The 21,205-nt window shown below is 36.7% G+C and overlaps 1 pseudogene; it reads right to left on the reverse strand.

Annotated features, from left to right (window-relative positions):
- Positions 1-1,355: 1,355 nt before the first annotated feature.
- Positions 1,356-2,262, reverse strand: LOC139040703 (olfactory receptor 5AN1-like; annotated as a pseudogene).
- Between the last annotated feature and the right edge of the window lie 18,943 nt (positions 2,263-21,205).

Consider the following 21,205-nt stretch of genomic DNA (forward strand, 5'->3'; position numbering starts at 1 on the left):
TGTAAAGACATCTGTTTGATACTAGTTAGTTTGGTCTGAGTAATCTCACAAATCAATAGTCAGTGTTGCTATACATTTTGTTCTTTTTTTTAACCAGCACACAAGGACTGCACTTTATGTCTTACTTCAGACAAGAAAAACTGGCCAGACTTGAGAACCCTGCCTCTTCCACTATCTATTTCCTTTCCTGGCCCTTGAGGTTTCCTGGAAAATATGAGCATTAAAGTAATTTAAACCATTCTATTCCATCTATTATATCACCCCAAACAACCATAAATCTCTAAGACATAAAATGTGTTCAACATGAACAATAAGAAATAATGTATACCAGCTTTTCATATTTGTTCTTTGTTCCTGCAGTATTGAATATTCAATAACTCTATTATTACAATGAACTCTCACAGAAGACTTCTCACAGAAAAGATGTTCAGATGCTTGAAATACCAGAAATGATTGGGCAGTGCCATCCCATTGGCTATGTGAACCAAGGGTAAAGTTTTCCAGATTTGATGGGGGAGAGAAAGAGATGTTTGAGTCCCACAATATCAGAAGCTGCTATTGGCTGTGACATGGATTTTGAATATCATCTCCAATCAGAAATCCCCACTGGACAATAGATGCAGGAAATTAACTCATCAGACTCATAAATAAATGGCAGTGAAGGGAGCCAATACTTCATTCCATTCTTTATATGATTCAAATCACCTCTTCCCTCCTTAGGCTACAACTATGGAGACTAGGATGTGACTAAAAATTTATTAGATGATTAGCATTGAAGAGACCTTAGATAGACATTAGCTGTCTCAGACTGGTCTCCCCAGGAGACACAATCAGGCCAATAGTATAGCTTTGTTTCTGTCCAAAGGCACATTGCCACTCTGTGTTCATTCCCATTCTGGTCAGAAACACAGAACAAGCATTTGCCACCATGATGTCTGGATAATGCTACATCAAAATATTTGGCAGACAAGGTTTGTACACTCCTGGGGACCTCTGTCAATTATCTCTCCTTTAAGGTCAGAAGCTTGCAATTGGACAGAGCTTAATCTCAGAAGCAAGAAGAAGCAAAACGTTTCTAAACCCTGATGCTTCACAAATACTTGCAGATAGATTAATAAATGATAAGGCCACTCCTCATGTAGAGTGAAAGTAATGAACCTCCAGGACTTAAAGATATTGTGTCTGTGTGGCATTGAGTAAGCTATTGGCTTATTTTGGCATATTATCTGGGTCAAACAAGCCTTCTTTGTCCAAAGATAGTATGAATTTTGTTATAGTGTATTAGTGTGCATATTGCTGTGGGTGAAAGTGATTCTGACAAGACAAATTGGTCAGAAATCTCATAATCTGTGACCTCAGCAATACTCTAACTTATTTTGCAACATCTTCAAGGCACCTTTGATTTCCTTGTTCCTCAGACTGTAAATCAAGGGATTCAACATGGGAATCACCACAGTGTAGAAGACTGATGTGAAACTGTCAAAGCTGGAGGAACTGCCACAACTGGAACTCAAGTAGACAAATATACCTGAGGTACACAAGAGGGTCACTGCTGTCAAGTGAGAAGCACAGGGGTTGAAACCTTTGAACTTGCCTTTAGCTAAAGTGATAATATAGCCATAGGATATCATAATAACTAAGACATTATCCCAAAGATCATTGCAAATATAGCAATCATGAGTTCTACAGCGAAAGTGTCAGAGCAGAACAGGACTAACAGTTGGGGCATGTCACAGAAGAAGTGGTTGATGACGTCAGGCCCACAGAAGTAGGATTGAAGCATGACACATAATTTGGATATAGAACCAGAGAGTCCAACCATATAGGACTATCTGAACACAGAGGGTTGGTGATATGATGGATGACTAGAGAAGTAGGTTACAAATGGCAGCATATCAGTCATAAAACATGGCTGTCATGAGACAAGACTCACTCAGTCCCATGGTTGAGACAAAGTCCTAAATAATACAACCCACAAAGGTGATACCTTTCTGCTCCTGGAAGAAATTGGAGAGCATCTTGGGGACTGTGGAGGTCACATAGCAGATATAAATGAGAGAAAGATAACTGAGGAAGAAGTTCATGGATGTGTGGATGCGGGTAATCTATCCTTGTTAAGATGAGGAGGCACGGGTTCCAAGTCAGAGTCATAATGTAGATCAACAGGAATACAACAAAGAGCACTCCTATGATTCTGGAGAAATACGAGAATCTCAAGAGGATGAAATGGGTGATATCTGTAATATTTCCTCCCCAAACCATTGGCTTCGTGCTCCTAAAATCAGAAAAGAGACAAAAGAATGGATTGCAGACGCAGGCGAAACAATAGCATTACAATGCTCATAGATGCCATTTCTTTTCGTTCATTGAGCACTGAAAAAGGGAAAACACTTTATTGTCCTGGTGGAAAGACCCCAGTTTTCTTCTCCAATTGTCAAGAAATACCTTCTCAGTGTTTCAGGTTCTCAATTACTTCATGAGGTCTCAAGAAAATTAGAAGAGATCTGGGGCTGGCCTAGTGGCATAGTGGTTAAGCTTTCACTCTCCACTTCACCGGCTCGGAGTTTCCTAGGTCAGATCTCAGGCAAGGACCTGTGCACTGCTTATTAAGCAATGCTGTGGCAGGTGTTCCACAGATAAAGTAGAGGAAGATGGCCACGGATGTTAGCACAAGGCCAATCTTTCTCAAAAATAAATAAATAAATAAATAATATTTAAAAAGTTGATAAAGAACTTTTTAAAAAGCAATAGAAATTCAGTGAATTATCTATGATAGATATCATTGACTAAAATCAATTTTTAAAAGACTTTTAATAATTAAAAATATAATTGTGGCTTTATAATAGTAAAGCATAAGTGGCATCATTCCAGAATAAACTTGTAATAGCTTTTCTTTCCCAGACAGTCATCTAGATAGATTTTTAAAAATTTCTTCTTTCACCTATAAGAAAAATTATCCTGTTTATAATAACTTTTCAAACCTTTTTACAAATATATTTAATATAGTATCTTCAAAATGGCCTGGATAATTGTATCATAATTTATAATCCTGATATTTTCTTGGTGTACAGCATGTATGCTAATAAAGTTATGAAATGTCTTCTTAGGGAAGTCTTCATAGGAGCCAGTCTTAAAAGGAGGCTAGTAAAACTCACAATTACAATCAAATATTGTCTCAAATGTAGGATATTTTTCAACTTAGGAAATAGCATAGTACTGTGGTTAGGGTTCAGACTTTAGAGTTTCTGTTCTGAGTGGCATCATCAAGATGGCAAAATAGGTCATTCCTGACTTTGGTAACCCTCATAAGAACAATTACCAACTATTCACAGACAGGACATCATTGCAAAAATCCTAAAACATGAGGATGAGGCTGAAGCACCTCCACTAGCCACAGAGAACAAGAAGAACCACATTAAAAAGGTAAAGGAGAAGCTGTACTCTGACTCCATTGCCCCTCACCCTGCTGGCACAGTGCCAAACCAAGAATACTCTCTTGTCCTATGGTTTCTTCAGCAAGCTAAACAACCTAGAAGACATAGATAAATTACAAGAAACATACAACCTAGAAAAACTGAATCAGGAAGAAACAGAAAATCTGAACAGACAAATAACAATTAAGGAGATTGAATCATTAATCAACAGCCTCCCAACAAAGAAAAACCCAGGACCAGATGGTTTTATGGTGAGTCTGTCAAATATTTAAAGAAGAATTAAGACCAGTCTTTCTCAAACTCTTCCAAAAAACTGAAGATGAAGAACCACTTCTAAATTCACTTATAAGACCAGCACTGACACCAAAGCCAGATAAGGACACTGCAAGAAAAGAAAACTACAGGCCAATATTCCTGATGAATACAGATTTCAAAATTCTCAAAAAATACTAAATGATAAAAACTCTCAATAAATTAGGTATACAAGGAACTAAATGCAACATAATTAAGGCCCTATCAACAAGCCAACATCTAACATCATACTAAATAGTGGATGATCAAAAGCATTTTTCTAAGATCAGGAAGAAGACAAAGTTGGCCATTCTCAAGATTCCTATTCAAGATAGTACTTGGTCAGAGCCAGTGCAACTGGGTCAAAAAATAATAATAAAAGTCATCAGAATTGGAAATAAAGAATTGAAATTGTGTCTATAAGCAGATGACATGATTTTACCTACAGAAAATCATAAAAACTTCACCGAAAACCTGTTAGATCTAATCCATCAATTTAGTAAAGTTGCAGGATACAAACTAAGCATTCTAGATATTAACACAAATTGTCTGAAAAAGAAATAAATAAGATAATCTCATTCACAACAGCATCAAAAAACAAAATACTTAGCAATAAATTTAACCAAGAAGGTTAAAGTTCTCTTCACTGAACACTATAAGACATTGACAAAAGAAATTGAAAAAGACACAAGTAAATGGAAAGGTATCCCATGTTCATGGATTTGAAGAATTAATATTATTAAAATATCCATACTACCCAAAGCCATCGATATATTCAATGCAGTCTCTACCAAGATTCCAGTGACATTTTTCACAGAAATAGAACATACAATCCTAAAATTTTTGTGGAAATACAAAAGGCCCTGAACAGACAAAGCAATCCTGAGAAAGAAGAATAAAGCTGTCAAAGAGGCATTACGCGTCCTGATTTCAAACTATATTACAAAGCCATAGTAATCAAAGCAGTATGGTACTAGCATAGAAACAGACACTTAGACCAATGGAACAGAATCAAGAGCCTGGAAATAAAACTGTGGGTATATGATCAACTAACATTTGAAAAGAGAGCGTGAAATACTCAATGGAAAAAATACAGTCTCTTCAATAAACGGGTTTGGGAAAATTGGATATTCACATGCACACAATGAAACTAGACACCAATCTTACACCACTCACAAAAATAAACTCAAAAAAAATTAAAGACTTAAATGTCAGACCAGTAACCATAAAACTCCTAGAAGAAAACATAGAGAAAATTCTTCTGATCATGTATTGGAAAAGACTTTTTTCAATATTACACCTAAAGCACAAGCAAAAAAATTAAAAATAATCAAGAAGGATTATATGAAAATAAAAAAACATCTGCACAGCAAAAGAAACGATAAGCTAATGAAAAGGTAATCTACAGAATGGGAGAAAATATTTGTAATCACGTATCTCATAAGGGGTTAATATCCACAATGCATAAGGAACTCATACAATTCAACAGCAAATAAATAATCCAATTAAAATTTTGGTATAGGACCTGAATAGATATTTTTATGAAGAAGACATCCAAACTAACAACAGATATGTGAAAATGTGTTCAGCATCACTAATCATCAAGGAATTGAAATCAAAACCACAATAAGATATCAACTCACATCTGTTAGAGTGGCTATCATCAAAAAAGACAAGAGATAAAACTACAGGTAAGAATGTGGAGAAAAAGGAACCATATGAACTGCTGTGAGAATGTAAACTAGTATAGTTCCTGTGGAAAATAATGTGGATTTTCCTCAAAAAATTAAAAATAAACCTATCATATGATCCGGCAATTCCATCCTGGGTATATATCCAACGGAAATGAAATCACTGTCCCAAAAAGATACCTGAACTCCCATGTTCAATGCAGTATTATCTATAATAGCCAGGACGTGGATACACTCTAAGTGTCCATCAACAGATGAATGGACAAAGAAATCATATAATAAATGTAAAAATAATATAAACAACATGTGTATGTATAATTATGTATAAGTAACATAAATAATATGTATAATAAGAGAATATTATTCAGGCATAAAAAAGAAGGAAATCCTGGCATTTGCAACAATCTGGATAGACATTGAAGGAATTGTGCTGAGATTAATCAGACAGAGAAAGACAAGTACCATATGATCTATTTGAATGTGGAGTATAAAAAAAAATAACCTCATAGAAGCAAAGATAAGATTTGTGGTTGCCAGATGCAGAGGGTAGAAAGTGGGGGAATTGAGTGAATGTGGCCTAAAGGTACATATCTCCAGTTATAAGACAAATAATTTCTGGCAATATAACATACAGCAAGATGACTTGGTTAACAATATTGTATTGTATATTTGAAAGTGCTAAGAGAATAGATGACAAAAGTTCTCATCACAGGGAAGAATACTGTGACTATGTGGGGTGATGGGTGTTTAATCTTATTGTGGTAATCATTTTACGATATTTACATATATCAAATCATTGTGTTGTACACCTTAAACTTATGCAACGTTATATATCAATTACATCTCACTAAAACTGGAAAAAAAATTTAGTTCTGATACTCTCTCACTCTATGAACTGGTCCTAGTCACTTAAACACACTAGGTATGATTTACTTTTAACAAAGTGAGGACGACAAGAGCCTCTAAACTATAAGGTTAATGGGAGGCTTTTATTAGGAAATTCGTGCCAATGTTCAGCACATAATCTGGTACACATTAATTTTTCAATAGATGTTGGCTGTTATTATCATTGACTGCTTACAGATAACCATGAATGATGGCTATATCCGTGAATAGGAATGCCAGGTGCGATAGAGTTGTACGGGTTAATTTGGGGAAATTTCTGAGACATCATCAGCTCTGTAGACAATCGGACATCATTACCTCTGGTCAGGTATAGATTCAGACCTAGTGCGCAGGCAAGCTAAACCACCTAGAGCCATGCAGACACAAACCACATAAATGATTTCTATTTAGTTTGCTTTGATTCATGTACACTTGGGTCAGTTGACAACTACCATCAAGCTATGATGAGCTTTGATGTCGAGAAAGATTTTTGTTTCATTTGCGCTATGGTTTTATGAGTGTCAAAATTTTTCTGTTTACTCTTAAATAGACTGTTGCTAATATAATTTATCAGCTATTTATCCCAGATGCATTACATTCAATGAAAACATTTTGAAAGTATAAACTCTCATGCACAACATCCCTGAAACAACAACATAATTGATCAATTTGGTGAAAATAAGTCAAACTTTTGATCAAATAATTGTACTAAAATTCTTCACTTTCTTACTAACATTCTGGTAACAAAGGCAGCCATGACTAAATGTATTCTATGTAGCTCATCATTCACAGAAAACTGTGAGGAGTTGTGGATTGTTTCACTTGTTCATGAGAAAATTGATCCTAAAAGTGTATGATTTTATAATTTGGTAAGCTAGAGGAAAAGAAAAAAAACATTCTGAATATACTCACTCTCTCTGGTTAATTTTTTGCGTGTGTTCACCATCTGCCAAGGCAGTTTGTAGAAGAAAAAATGATTGATGTAAATTTTGGTTGGAGATATTACTGTGGGGATACAGCTAACCAAAACTCCTTCTAAATATGATCTACTAAGGACATGACAATTTGCAATTTTGTGCAGGATATAAAATCAGGTTAAGAAAGCCAGGAATGTTGCTGAATGACGAACAACATAGTAAAGAAGGATAAAAGAAACAGTCCCACCAACACTACCTGTTCATCTGGTGGGTCATCTCTAATACCTGGGTCACCAGTGCTAGTGTCTCCAGACCCATAGGGTCTTCAAAGATGACAATGGATGGTTATTTGGAGTATTTCAAAAGACGAATAGAATTGTACGTGAAAACTTTGTCATATCATCATGAAATGACCAGCTTGGCTTTTGCTGCTACTCAGAAATTATGAATCAAAGTTATATACTGAAATAGAAACCAAATTAATAATTATGCAAAAGCACAATCCCCAAGGGAAAATTAAATTAAAAAGATTCATGGAATAGATAAAGTTGGGAAACAGACAAATATGTTTTACCTTAGTTAAGTCCCCTGTAATTCACAATTTAATATTTTGATTGAGTGCTCAATTATTAACTTCTGTAGTGTGTAGGCTTTATAGACATTATCTCATTGGATTCTAGATGATTCTATTGTCCCCAATTTATAAGTAACAAACAGAAATTAACAGATTTCAAGATCATATACTTAAGAATTTGAGAACTAGAACTGAACATCCACTCCTCACCAGAGTAATACCTAATATTTTTGTTTTGAAGTTATTATTTTGATTGAGGGTCAGGGAAATTGGGTAAGGAAAAAGAGAACCTGAGAAAGGGCCCGAAGTGGAGGGTGCATAAATGAAGGAGAGGGAAGAATTGGAGAATGAAAGAGACTGAGGACCATAACCCTTGCTCCACAAATGTCCTACTGGAATTATTACACGGCTATTGAAATAGCACAGAATTCACCGTTTTCTGTAAATCTTGTCCTCTCATCTTGACATAGATCCCCCAGGAAGACAGAGTTCTTGCCAAAGGGTAAAGTCACTTATTTATTATCCATAGGAATTTTCCAGGCGGACCAGATTGCATTCAAAGATGAGTGATTTGGGCCATGAAATTGGCTGTCCACTCAGAGCCAAAGAGATGCCCACCACTGGGGTTCCTCTTAATGTGTTGTTAGGTGAGAGATGAAAGGAGAAGACAATTATAGGGAGAAAACCCTCCAGATACCTGCTCTCTGGAGTTATGGTGATCACGGAGTTTTTTCTGTGCTAATTTCATGCCCCACTTTGCCATGTCCCTTCAGATTCAATTCAGCACTTCCCCATGGTCCTCTTATGGTCTCAAGATTGACGTAGCTTTTTTTTTTTTTTAACAACCTAGGAGTCATTTGAGTAGGAAAGGACATAGTGATAACATAGTCTAATATCATCAATTTCCAGGTGAGGATTTGAAGCCAATTTATCTAAAGGATTTGTCCAAGGTGACACAACTGGCTGGCAATAGAGCCTAATAATAAGTTAGGTATGTGGACACTTCCTTGTTTACAAAACTCTTTGATTTCAGATAGATACATACATACATATTCTCAAATATTTGACCTGAATCAATCATCTTAGCAGGTCCATGAGGCAGATATGGCATGATTTCCTATGCATAGGTGAGGAAATCAAGGCAATAAGGAATATGATAAAACTAATTCGTATCAGAGTCATGACTTATTGTGATTAATGCCTTGGGCACTGTTATCAGCCAATCTGGGTGGAATTCCAGGTTTCCACTTACTGGTTGAGCATATTAACCTCTCGAAGCCGCAGCATTATCACCTATTAAATGGGGCTGATCATAGTTGCTACTTCACAGAGTAGCTTTTTATAGAATCAAATTAGATAATGCTTATAAATCACTTATCAGAATGTGAAGTACACAGCATGTCTTCTATTAAGAATAGGCTTAATTTATGTGTTCTGAATTGGAATTCCTTTCAACATATTATGCTGCATTATTAAGCATTCATTAAGAATATCTATTTAAGATCATTCCCACAAACTTGTTTGTCTTTTTTTGTTTAGATGGAACTCATCTACCTTGCTGTTACTAGGGATACAGAGATGTTTTTGGAATGTCTCATTCTTTGTTTCATCTACTTCAGCTATCATTAATTCTAGAGAGAGGAGTGGGTGGGGCAATGAGTTAATTATTTAACTCTTGCTAATAGGTTAGTAGTCATATATCCCCCTGGTAAGAACTGTAATAATTTAATCTTTTAAATTGAACAGGCCCTTAAGATGGTTTTAAAAATACAACATCAAAGTGTAGAATTTGGGTGCCATGGATAAGCAATGGAGGACATCTTTATGTCACTAAGAACCATTTGTGCTCCACACATGACACTTCATGAGATTCAAGATGGATTGTTGCTACACTGAGAAGAATGTGGCAGACCACAATATGCCCAAAGGTTCTATCTGTAAAAGGGGAATAATTCCTCATCAACCAACTGCACGTGTTAATAGAAAAGAATCACTTCTATGCAATGTAACCGTATGAAGTTGAAAGTATTGTATAAATACTAATATAATACGTATGAAGATTAGTACTTAAACTCTTTCCTGAAAAAAATATTTCTTCTTAAATTTTCTTTAAGTTCTTTTGGTTGGACTCTGAGTTTCCATGGTACCCTCAAGTCTGGTGTCTCTGCTGCTCCCTGGTCAAACTTAAGGCCTGGGAATCTCTGAGAGGCTCAGAGCACTGGGACTTAGACCCTGTCGCCCACACTCACGATGAAAGCCTTCATTTCTGAGGTCTTATATGGTCTCTGGGAAGCTACCTTGGAGTATGCTCCAGGCCACCTATGCCCAGAAGTTGATGACTTTGACTTCTTTCTAGTCTCTGAGAATCTCCCCAACTCTTGACGTGAAAAGTGCCCCTTCTATCTACCATTCCTTTCTCCAATTTTTTTTCATAATTCACTTCACAAGGACACTCAAGGAGTAGGATAGAGGGAATAAGATTATTTGAGAATAAAGCTAGATTATCTTTCTCCTTCTTCTCTCCTCTCATCTCCTCTCTCTCTTTCTCTCTCTGACTTTTTCTCTCTTTCCATTTCTCTTTTTTCTGTGTCCCTCCCTCTCACACCCTCTGCCTTTGGGATGAAATTATAAAAGTATTCATTTTAAAATTACTCTTAATTTTCACATCTTTAATTTTATACGTGATTTTGTTTTATTGTAATCAAAACATAAATAAATACCTAATTAAAAATAAATAAAAGACATTTTAAGAATTGTAGAGGAAAGACCTATTTGAGTGGCTTCCTAGGTCTTCTCATTTATCTACATATAATATCAATCAGAACTTCTAATCTCGAAACACTGTTTTACCTGCCTAGGTCTAATCATGGAAAAAGACCTTTTAAACTGAATTCAATGTTGCTGACACTGCATTAGGCAGATCACTTGGTGGTGGCAGCTAAACATAATGGCATTAAGACATGAGAAGCCAAGTTTTCACTTCTTCTCTCTACCTAGCTTTCTTGTAACCTATAAAAGGTCACTTGCATATTTTTACCCTTGTCTTCCTTATGGAGGAAATAATACTTGCTCAAATATTATTCTTACTGAGATAAATATGTTGCCTTCTTTACTACCCTCATCAAGGCCTCTTTGATCTCCTTGTTCCTCAGACTATAGATAAAAGGGTTTAACATTGGGATGAGGATAACATAGAACACTGACAGAACCTTGTTCTGCTTTGTGGAGTAGCTAGAGCTAGGATGCAGGTACACAGAGAAGCCCATGCCATAGAAGATTGTCACAACAGCCTGGTGGGAGGCACAGGTATTGAAGGCCTTGGCACTACCTTTTATGGAGGATATTTTCAGGATGGAAGTTGCAATAAAACCATAGGATAAGAGGATGAAAGGAAGGAAGTGAATCCAACAAAAATAGATTCCAGAAAAAGAATCATTTGGCTCATAAAGGGATTGGAGCAAGACAAGGAAATAATCTGGGTTATGTCACAGAAGAAATTTGGAATGATATTGTGCCCACAAAAGTAGAGATGAAAACAAGAAACTGTTTGAATTAAGCTACCAAGGAAACCACTCCCATAGGCTCCAGCAACCATCTTCTGACAGAGGTCAGGATCCATGATGGCTGAGTACTGCAGAGGCCTACCAATAGCAACATATCTGTCATAGGCCATTACGGCCAACAGGCAGCACTCAGCCTGCGCCATCCAGGACCCAACAAAATACTGGGTGGCACAAGCAATGAACGAAATTGTTTTTTCATCTTTTAAGAAGTCTGAAAGCATCCTTGGGCTGATGGAAGAAGAATAGCAGATGTCTATAAATGACAGGAAACTGAGAAAAAAGTACATAGGTGTGTGCAGGTGGGAGTCCATCCTGATAAGGAGGATGAGACCAAGGTTCCAGATTATGGTCAGAAGGTAGATCCCTAGGAAGATTGGAAAGAGGATAAGTTGCAGCTCTTTTTCATCTGACAGTCCCAGGAGAACAAACATGGCCACAGAAGTATGATTTCTATCCTCTTTCATGGACCTGCTCAGTACTATCTGCTGAGAAAAAGATGAGAGAAGGAAATGTTTTCATCCTCAAAAAGCAAAAGAAGACACTATTTTTCTCCAGTGATGCTACTGAGTGTGTATACATCTTCAATCATGAATGTCAAGTTAATCTGTGTTTCATGTATAATCAAGAAACTTCACTAAAAACTTCTCTTAGTTAAATATTGTCATTCTCTTTGGGGACAAAAGACAGTAAACAGGCACCATTAGTACATTATCTACTAAAATGTCTTGATTTCATGTTTTTCTGTTCCAGATTTTAAAAATATAGGAGGGGTCAGCCCGGTGGTGCAGCGGTTAAGTTTGCACATTAAGCTTCAGTGGCCCAGGGTTCGCCAGTTCAGATCCCAGGTGTGGACACGGCAGCGTTTGGCAAAAGCCATGCTGTGGTAGGCGTCCCACGTATAAAGCGGAGGAAGATAGGCATGGATGTTAGCTCAGGGCCAGTCTTCCTCAGCAAAAAAAAGGAGGATTGGCAGTAGTTAGCTCAGGGCTAATCTTCCTCAAAAAAAATAGGAGACTTAGACATATAGTAAACCAGAAAAACACTGTCATCTCTCTATATGGTGAAACAGAACGATTCTGCCAAGGCATGGCTCTGACATTTATTCGGTGATTGAAGAAGCCACTGAATCCTGTGAGCCTCATACGTCAAATAAGGATGATGAAATACATGCTCTTTAAAATCTCCTTGAGAACTAATGTTCGATTAATCTGTAATCAGGGAGTGTGGACATTTCTATAGCTGTCTTTCTGCATTCATACAGCCTTGAAAGATATAAGAATAATGCAATGGGATGGTGGGACAAGTCACACACCAAGAAGCAGCTTGGAAATGGATGTGACTTACTCTTATTAACGATGCTAAGAAAGATACTGAGAAATTAGGTAAGAAAGATTGAAAGAGCCATTATGCTCTTTTCCTCAGAGGTGTATTTTTCTTTCCTCAGTATAGAAATACTTATGAGTTAAATTATCTAGGACAGTGATTTCTGATCTTCTTTGAGTCAGAGATATTTTTGAAACTCTTTTGGAAATTCTGGACCATCTACCAAGCAAACTGCAGCTACTTACCGCCTTTGCACATGGTTTTGTTAGATTCTCAGTCACCCTCCATTCTATTCATGGTTCCTAGGTTAAAGACTTCTCCTACAAAATAAACTGACTTTAACTCATGTAAAGGTTAGGATGCTTAGGCAGTGGATATGGGGATTAGGAAACTGAGGCAGGATTTCTGGAAGTTCTTCCTCCTTTTCTCTTTGGAGCCAGTCCAGGGAAAGTAAGCACTAAGTCCTCAGGCCAAATGGTAAATAACCAAAATAATGTTTTTGCCTTAGGTACTGAATGCCCTCTTCAAGATGCTGTAGTTGTCATCTCTCCAGATGGTCATAGAACAACTACCAACACAAACACATTTTTATTTAGATGAACTCAAACTAGAAAGAAAATAATAGAAAGCTGTGAAAGGTAGAAAATAGATGCCAAATACAGCCTAAGAGTTGTATATGGTTAAAAGTAGAAGTCTTGGAGATTTCCCTGGAAGTAGGCTGTGACATTAATGGAATAAACTGCGTTTGTGAACTACAGATATTTGTCAGCATTAGCTACCCAGAGTGTCTTTCTTTTCCCCAACTATTTCTCAGCCTCCTAATTCCAAAAATGAATGAAAAGAGAAAATACCCATAGAAGCATAAGACTATAGCCTGAGAAGTAAGGTGGACAGTTTCATTCCCCCAAATCAGAACAATCATTGCTTCATAGTCCCTTGAACATGTTTTGAAAACAGTTGATTTATGCACTGTTTTGAAAATAATTCTGAAGGAATGAAGTTATTAATTAGAGAAGAATTTAAGATTAGTAGTCAATACCGGAGGAGAAATGGTAACAGACAGATATGTGTAATTCATCCCAGACTTAGATGTGGTTATGTCCACAGTAAGACTGAATGGGGAGAGAATTTTGCGAGAACAGAGGAGACAATCACATTCTTCATTATCGTTACCATCATCATCATGACCAATAATCATGACAACAAAAAGATTTATTGAGCAACTGCAATATATACTGTTCTTCTTGCAATCACGGAGACATTCACAGCTTCCTCTAACGTTCATTCAATCAATATGGTAGCCTAAGTCTGGTGTGCTCCTACTAAACAAAGCTAATACTCTTAACATTGTCTCTAGATTTCTATTAATATTTCTATTATATGCCTCTGGAACCCCAGTTAGCTGTATCTTGAATCTTCTTGCTCTACTTTCCACATCACTGAAACATCCATTGTTTGGATTCCTCTACTGTGCTCTGTTTAATTTTTAAAGATCTCTATTCCAGTAAATTAGTTCTCTCATAAATTGTGCTTGTGGGCTGTTTAACTCCTCCATTGAATTTCAGATTTCAATCATAACATTTTGTTTTCTCTCTAAAGGTTTCACATTGTTCTTTATCCACATGGTCAGCTTGGAAAGTCTCATATTGTTTTATCTTACTTTCAATAATATCCTTTATTTAAACTTTTAAAATGTACTTATTGAAATAATTATTAGCTAATAATATAAATACATAGTTTTCCAAATTGCACTCCATAGTTTGATATTGTTTCTTACTCTTGCTCAAGTGCCTTGTTTAATTGCGTGATGAGTAATTTTTTTTATCTTAAACAATGTTCCCTTAAAATTTATCTGTGGGAAACATTGATGCTTCAGTTTAAAATGTGTTCCCTCAGAAATGATTTACATTACTTCTGTCAGATACCTTAGGGACAACACCAAGCCAGAATTCCTTTAAACAAAAATTTTGACTTGATGTTTTTTGATGTTATAATATTCACATCAAATAGACTGCATATCTACATAAGTAGATAGATAAGATTAAAAATTATCAGGGAAAGGAGTGATATCAGCATCTTAGCACTGAAAAGACATTCCTCCTTTTTCTCCTGCTTTAGTAACAATGAATTAGAAGTCATCCACAAACAAAAGTACCTTTGTGGGAGTTGTAGTATCCAGCACCAAATGCCAAGAGACCAGGAGGAATCTGCCCACCTGTGAACCAGTAACAGGCAAACAGACTTCAGTATGGGCTACAAAGCCAGCAGGATCAGTGTGAGCCTGCCCCAACCCATCTTGGTCAGGGTTGAGCAAAGGCTAGAGATGATTTGAGCGCCACCCATGAATGAGAGAGACTTTGCAGAAGGTCGCACTTCCTGAGAGAGGATTCCAGCACACAATTGGAGCTGAAGAAAAATACGAATTTGTTTACAGTGAAGACAATGAAAGGAGATTTCTCAGCACCACCTTTCCCAAGGCAACACTGCAGAAGTTAAACAATTCGTCGTGGCAAACTCTCCTGCAGGGGAAAAAGAACAGTCACTGAGTACCCAGGATACCACAGTTGTGCTAGATGCATTCAGAAACCTCTTTATCCCTAGAAGTACCTCGACTACTGAACAAGTAATCCATGACTGGAGAGAGAGAGGAGATCAGGAAAGGGATCAAAAAAACATATATCAAAGGTATTAATGAAGTATAGTTCCCTATTTCAGCAGGAAGTCCACCAAGGAGCCACTAAGAGTACCACAACAGAAGATCTCCTGACCAGATGCACGAGAAACCCCAGCCTCCCAGTCTTAAACCCACACCTCTCCCCACCCTGCCACTAGCTTCTTGTGCATATTCTTGAGAGCAGCAGTGAGAGCAAATCTCGTAAACTGAGTTCTCTCAGAAAGAGAGATCAGGGTCTCTGGGCAAGGGAGAAACCACAAACAGGAGCTCTAGAGCCACATTCTGGAAAACTAAATAGAGGTTTCCAATAGTGAGACTGGTTAGGTGGTAAGAACCAGAGAAAATACAATAGCTTAAGAATTCTACAACAAGAGGGAACGAGAAGAGTGGAACATGTGTACCCATACAAAGGCAGAGGAAAACTCACCTATAAAATCACAAAAGATGGCATACCCCATCTGAGGCAATTAGTAAAGATTTAAGGAGATGTCTGCTACTTCAAATACTAAAGCAGCAATACAAACCTACAAGAAACATGAATTATCAAGAAAATATGTCATCACCTAAAGAGAACAATAATTCTCAAAGTACAAAGCTGAAAGGCACAGAATTTTGCAACCTGGCTGATAAAGATTTTTAAAACAGCTGTTTAAAACAACCACAAGAAAACTCGGAAAAACAATTGAATGACATAAGGGAGGAAAAATGAGCAAAATGAGATATTCACCAAAGAGATAAAAATTATAAAAAGGAACCAAACAGGAATTCAGGATCTGAGGCGTTCAATGAATGAAATGAAAAATGCAATAGAGAGCATCTGCAGTAGAGTAGAGCAGATGAAAAATGAAAAAGTGAGCTACAGGACAGGGAGTTTGAAATAACCCAGTCAGTGCTGAGCAAAGAAAAAAGAATGAGAAATAACAAAGAAAGCCTACGTAATCTATGGGATTCCATCAAAACCAAATTAGAATAATAGACGTTAAAAATTAGAAAAGACAGAGAAGGTGGCAAAAATTTTATTTAAATAAATAATCCTGAGAACTTCCAAAACCTGGGAGAGATTTAAACATCTAAGTTCAGAAAGCTAACAGATAACTCCATTATCTCATGAAAAAAGAGCTTCTCCCAGACACATTATAATAATGCTATCAAAAATCAAAGATAAAGAGAGAATCCTTAAAAAAAAAAGGAGAGAGAGATTATAACCTAAATATGAATCTTCACTAAGCTATCAGCAGTTTTCAAGCACACATCCTACAGGTCAGGAGAGAGTAGAATGACACAGTCAGTACTGAAAGAAAAACTGAAAGCCAAGAATACTCTATCCCACAAAGTTACACTTCAGATACGAGTATGACTAAAGACTTTCCTAGAAACACAAAAGCTGAGGCTGTTCATCACCACTAGACCTGCCTTGGAAAAAATGCTGTAAGAAGTTTTTTCAGCTGAAACGAAAAGACATTAGTCAGTGACATTAAAACATCTGAAAGTATACAACACAGCAATAAAGGGAAATACACTATCAGGCTTAAAAAGATTCTTATTCTGTACTTGGGTGGTGTGTAAACCACTTAACTATACTTTAAAATGTTAAAAGTGAAGAGTGTTAAAATAATTGTAGCTACTATGATTTGTTAAACAATACATGTGAAAAGAAATAATGGCATACACAACATAAAAGGGGAGAATAGACAGGTACGGCTTTTGTAGACTAAGTTAAGTTACTATAAGCTAAAAATGGACTGCCCTCCCTATGAGATGTTTAAATATAAGACTTATGATAAGCACAAAGCAAAAACTTGGATTAGATTCACAAAACACAAAGAAAGAGAAAATAGAGCATACGACCCAAGAAAATCACCAATGTACTATGGTACACAGAAACAGAGGGGAAAAGAAACAACTAAAATAAAAACCAACCAGAAAACTATGAATAAGATTGCATTAGTAAGTCCTCAAATATCAATAATCACTCCAAATGTAAATGGTTTGAATTCACCAATCAACAGGCAGAGTGCTGGATGGATTAAAAAGCAAGACCCAACTATATGCTGCCTACAAGAGACTCACTACAGCTTTAAGACACACATAGGCTCACAGTGAAGGGATGGAAAAGACACTTTATGCAAGGAGAAAGCAAAATGAAGCAGAAATAGCTACATTCATATCAGACAAAAACACTTTAAGCCAAACACAGAAACAAGGACAAAAAAGATCACTATATAACAATACAGAGGTCAAGTCATCAAGATGATAAATGTAAATATATATGCATTCAAAATCAGAGCAATAAAGTATATTAATCAAATATGAACAGACCTGAAAAGAGATTTAGACACCATACAATAATTATAGGGATTTTAATACCCATCTTTTAGCAATGGGTAGTTCATCCAGACAGAAAATCAACAAAGGAAATGTTGGACTTAAAACACACATTAGATGAAATGGACCTAAGACATTTATAGAACATTCCATCCAATAGCAGCAGAATACATGCACTCCTCAAGTTCACACAGAATATTTCCAGAATACATCATATGATAGAACACAAAACATGTCTTACAAAGTTTAAGATTGAAATCATACCAAGTATCTCTTCTGACAACATTGATATGAAACTAGAAATAAAGAAGAAGAAAGCTGCAAAATGTATACATACGTGTAAACTAAACAACACACTCCTGAACAACCATTGAGTCAAATGAGAAATCAAACAGGAAATCAAAAAACATCTTGAAACTAACTGAAATGGAAACATCATACACCACAACCAATGGGATGCTACAAAAGCATTTCTGAGAGGGAATTTTATAGTGATAAATGCATATATTAAGCATATAGAAGAATCTCTAATAACAACCTAACGTTATGTCTCAGGGACTAAAAAAGAACAAACTAAGCCCAAAGTGAGTAGAAGGAAGGAAATAACAAAGGTCAGAGTGGAAGTAAATAAGTTACATACCAAAAAAACAATAGAATCAATCAATGAAGTTAAGAGCTAGTTTTCCATATGACAAAAAGAATTGACAAATCCTTAGACTAAGAAATAAAGTCAAAAGTCTCAAAATCAGAAACGAAATAGGAGACATTACAAGCAATACTGCAGAAATACGTAAGATTATAAGGAACTACTATGAACAATCATATGCCAACAAATTGAATAATCTAGAAGAAATGGAGAACTTCCTAGAAATATACAAGCTATCAAGAATGAATCAGGAAGACACAGAAAATTTGAATAGAACAAAGACAAATAAGGAGATTGAATCAGTAAACAAAAACCTCCTAACACAGAAACCCACAGAAGCAGATATCTTCCCTGGCAAATTATACCAAATATTTACAGAATAATTAGTGCCAATCCTTCTCAAACACTTTCAAAAACAGGAAGGAATACTTCTAATGGAATTTTAGGAGGTCAATATCACCCTGACACCAAAGCCAGATAAGGACACCACAGGAAAAAAAAAAAAAAAAACTATAGGCCAATATCCATCCTAAATATAGATGCAAATATAGTCAGGAAATATTAGCAAATCAAATTCAACCACACAGGAAAAGGATTATATACTATGACCAACTGGGATTTATCCATGGGATGGAAGGATAGTTCAACATGCACAAATCAATAAATGTGACACACCACATTACTAGAATGAAAGATAAAAATCACATGGTCATCTCATAGATGCAGAAAAAGCATAGGATAAAATACAACATCCTTTCATGATTAAAACCCCAAAAAACTGGAAATAGAAAGACAATACCTTAACATAACAAATGCCATCAAAAACAAACCCACAGCTAATGTTATACTCAATGTGAAAAACAAACTTTTTCCTCTAACATCAGGAACAAGACAAGGGTGCTCACTCTCACCACTCTCATTCAACATAGTACTGACAGTCTTAACCAGAACAAAAAGGCTAGATAAAGAAATATGAGAAGAGGTTAAGAATGAGAGATAACATAAACCTCATAAAACTTATGAGGACCATAAATCTTACTCCATGTTGGTCTTACTGGAAGAATCACATGGATATTGGGATAACACAGAATCCACTGTTTTCTATAAATCTTGCCCTCTCACCTTGACCTAGATCCCTCAGGATAACAAGAGTTCTTGCCAAAGTTGAAATTCCTTATTCTTTTCAAAAGAATTATTCAGGTGTGCCCTATTGCACTCCAGGATGGGCGCTTTTGGCCATGACATTGGTTGTCCACTCACAGCCAAAGAGATGCCCACAACTGGAGATCCTCTTAAATGTATTATTAAGGCAGAAGTGAGAGGAGAAAAGACAATTATAGGGAGAAAACTCTCCAGGTACCTGCCTTCTGGTGTCATGGTTGTCATCAAGATGATTTCCCTGCTAATTTCACATCCCACTTTGCCATGTCCCTTCTGACTCAATTCCCCACTTCCCCATGGTCCTATTATGACCTCGTAATTATAGCTTTTCTTTTAATGAACTTAGATTTCTTTGAGCTGGAAGGGACCGAGAGAGCACCTAGTTTAATACCATCATTTTCAAGGTGAGGATTGAAGCCAGAGGTGCTAAGACATTTACCAAAGATGACACAACTGGCTAACAATACAGCTTAAAAACAATAAATTAGATATTTGGACACTTCCCTGTTCACAAATTGATTCCATTTTAAATATGCACACTTTCTCAACTCCCTGACCTGAATCAATTATCACAGCAGCCCTGGGTGGCTGACACAGCATGATTTCCTATGCATAAGTGAGGATATAGGAGCAACAAGGAATACAATGAAACTAATTCATGACAGAGTCACAGATCATTGAGGTTAATACCATGGGCACTGGTATCAGCTAATTGGGTTGAATTCCAGCTTTCCACATCCTTGCTGTGTGTTCCTGAGCAAATTAACCTCTTCAAACCTCACTATTATCACCTTAAAAATGGGGCTTATAGTATGAGCTACTTGATGGAGCAGTTCTTCATAAAATCAAATTATACAATGCTTATGAAGCACTTATCAGAGCGTGAAGTAAACAGCATGCCTTCCCTTTAAGTAGGTGCAATTTAGGGGCTGGCATGGTGCTGCAGTGGTTAAGTTCATGTGCTCCTCTTTGGCAGCCTGGGGTTTGCAGACCCAGAACCTGGGTGCAGACACACACACAGTTTATCAAGCCATGCTGTGGCAGGCATCCCACATATAAAGTAGAGGAAGATGGACACAGATGTTAGCTCAGGGCCAATCCTCCTCAGGGAAAAAGAGGAAGATTAGAGGAGGATGTTAGCTCAGGGCTAATCTTCACCAAAAAAAAAAAAAAAAGTAGGTGAAATTTATGTGTTCTGAATTGGAGTTCTTTCCAATATATTATGCTGCATTACTAATTCTTCATTAAAAATATCTACTGGGGCTGGCCCTGTTTTGCAGCGGTTAAGTTCGCACATTCCACTTCGGCAGCCTGGGGTTCGCCAGTTCGGATCCCGGGTGTGGACATATGCACCACTTGGCAAGCCATGCTGTGGCAGGCATCCCACGTATAAAGTAGGGGAAGATGGGCATGAATTTAGTTCAGGGCCAGTCTTCCTCGGCAAAAAAGAGGAGGATAGGCAGCAGATGTTAGCTCAGGGCTAATCTTCCTCACAAAAGAAAAAAATATCTACTTAAGATCATTCCCACGATCTTTTGGTTTTAGTGTTTTGGTTTTTGGTTTTTTAATGGAGCTCATCTACCCTGCCATTACTAGGGATACAGAGATGTTTTAGAAAGGTCCCCATTCATGTTGGATCTACTTCAGCTAATCTTACTTCTAAGGAGAAAGGGATGGATGGGATAATGAGTTAATTATTTGATTTAACTCTTACCAATTGG

Source organism: Equus asinus, chromosome 17, assembly GCF_041296235.1.
Source record: "Equus asinus isolate D_3611 breed Donkey chromosome 17, EquAss-T2T_v2, whole genome shotgun sequence".
Taxonomy (NCBI): Eukaryota; Metazoa; Chordata; class Mammalia; order Perissodactyla; family Equidae; genus Equus; species Equus asinus.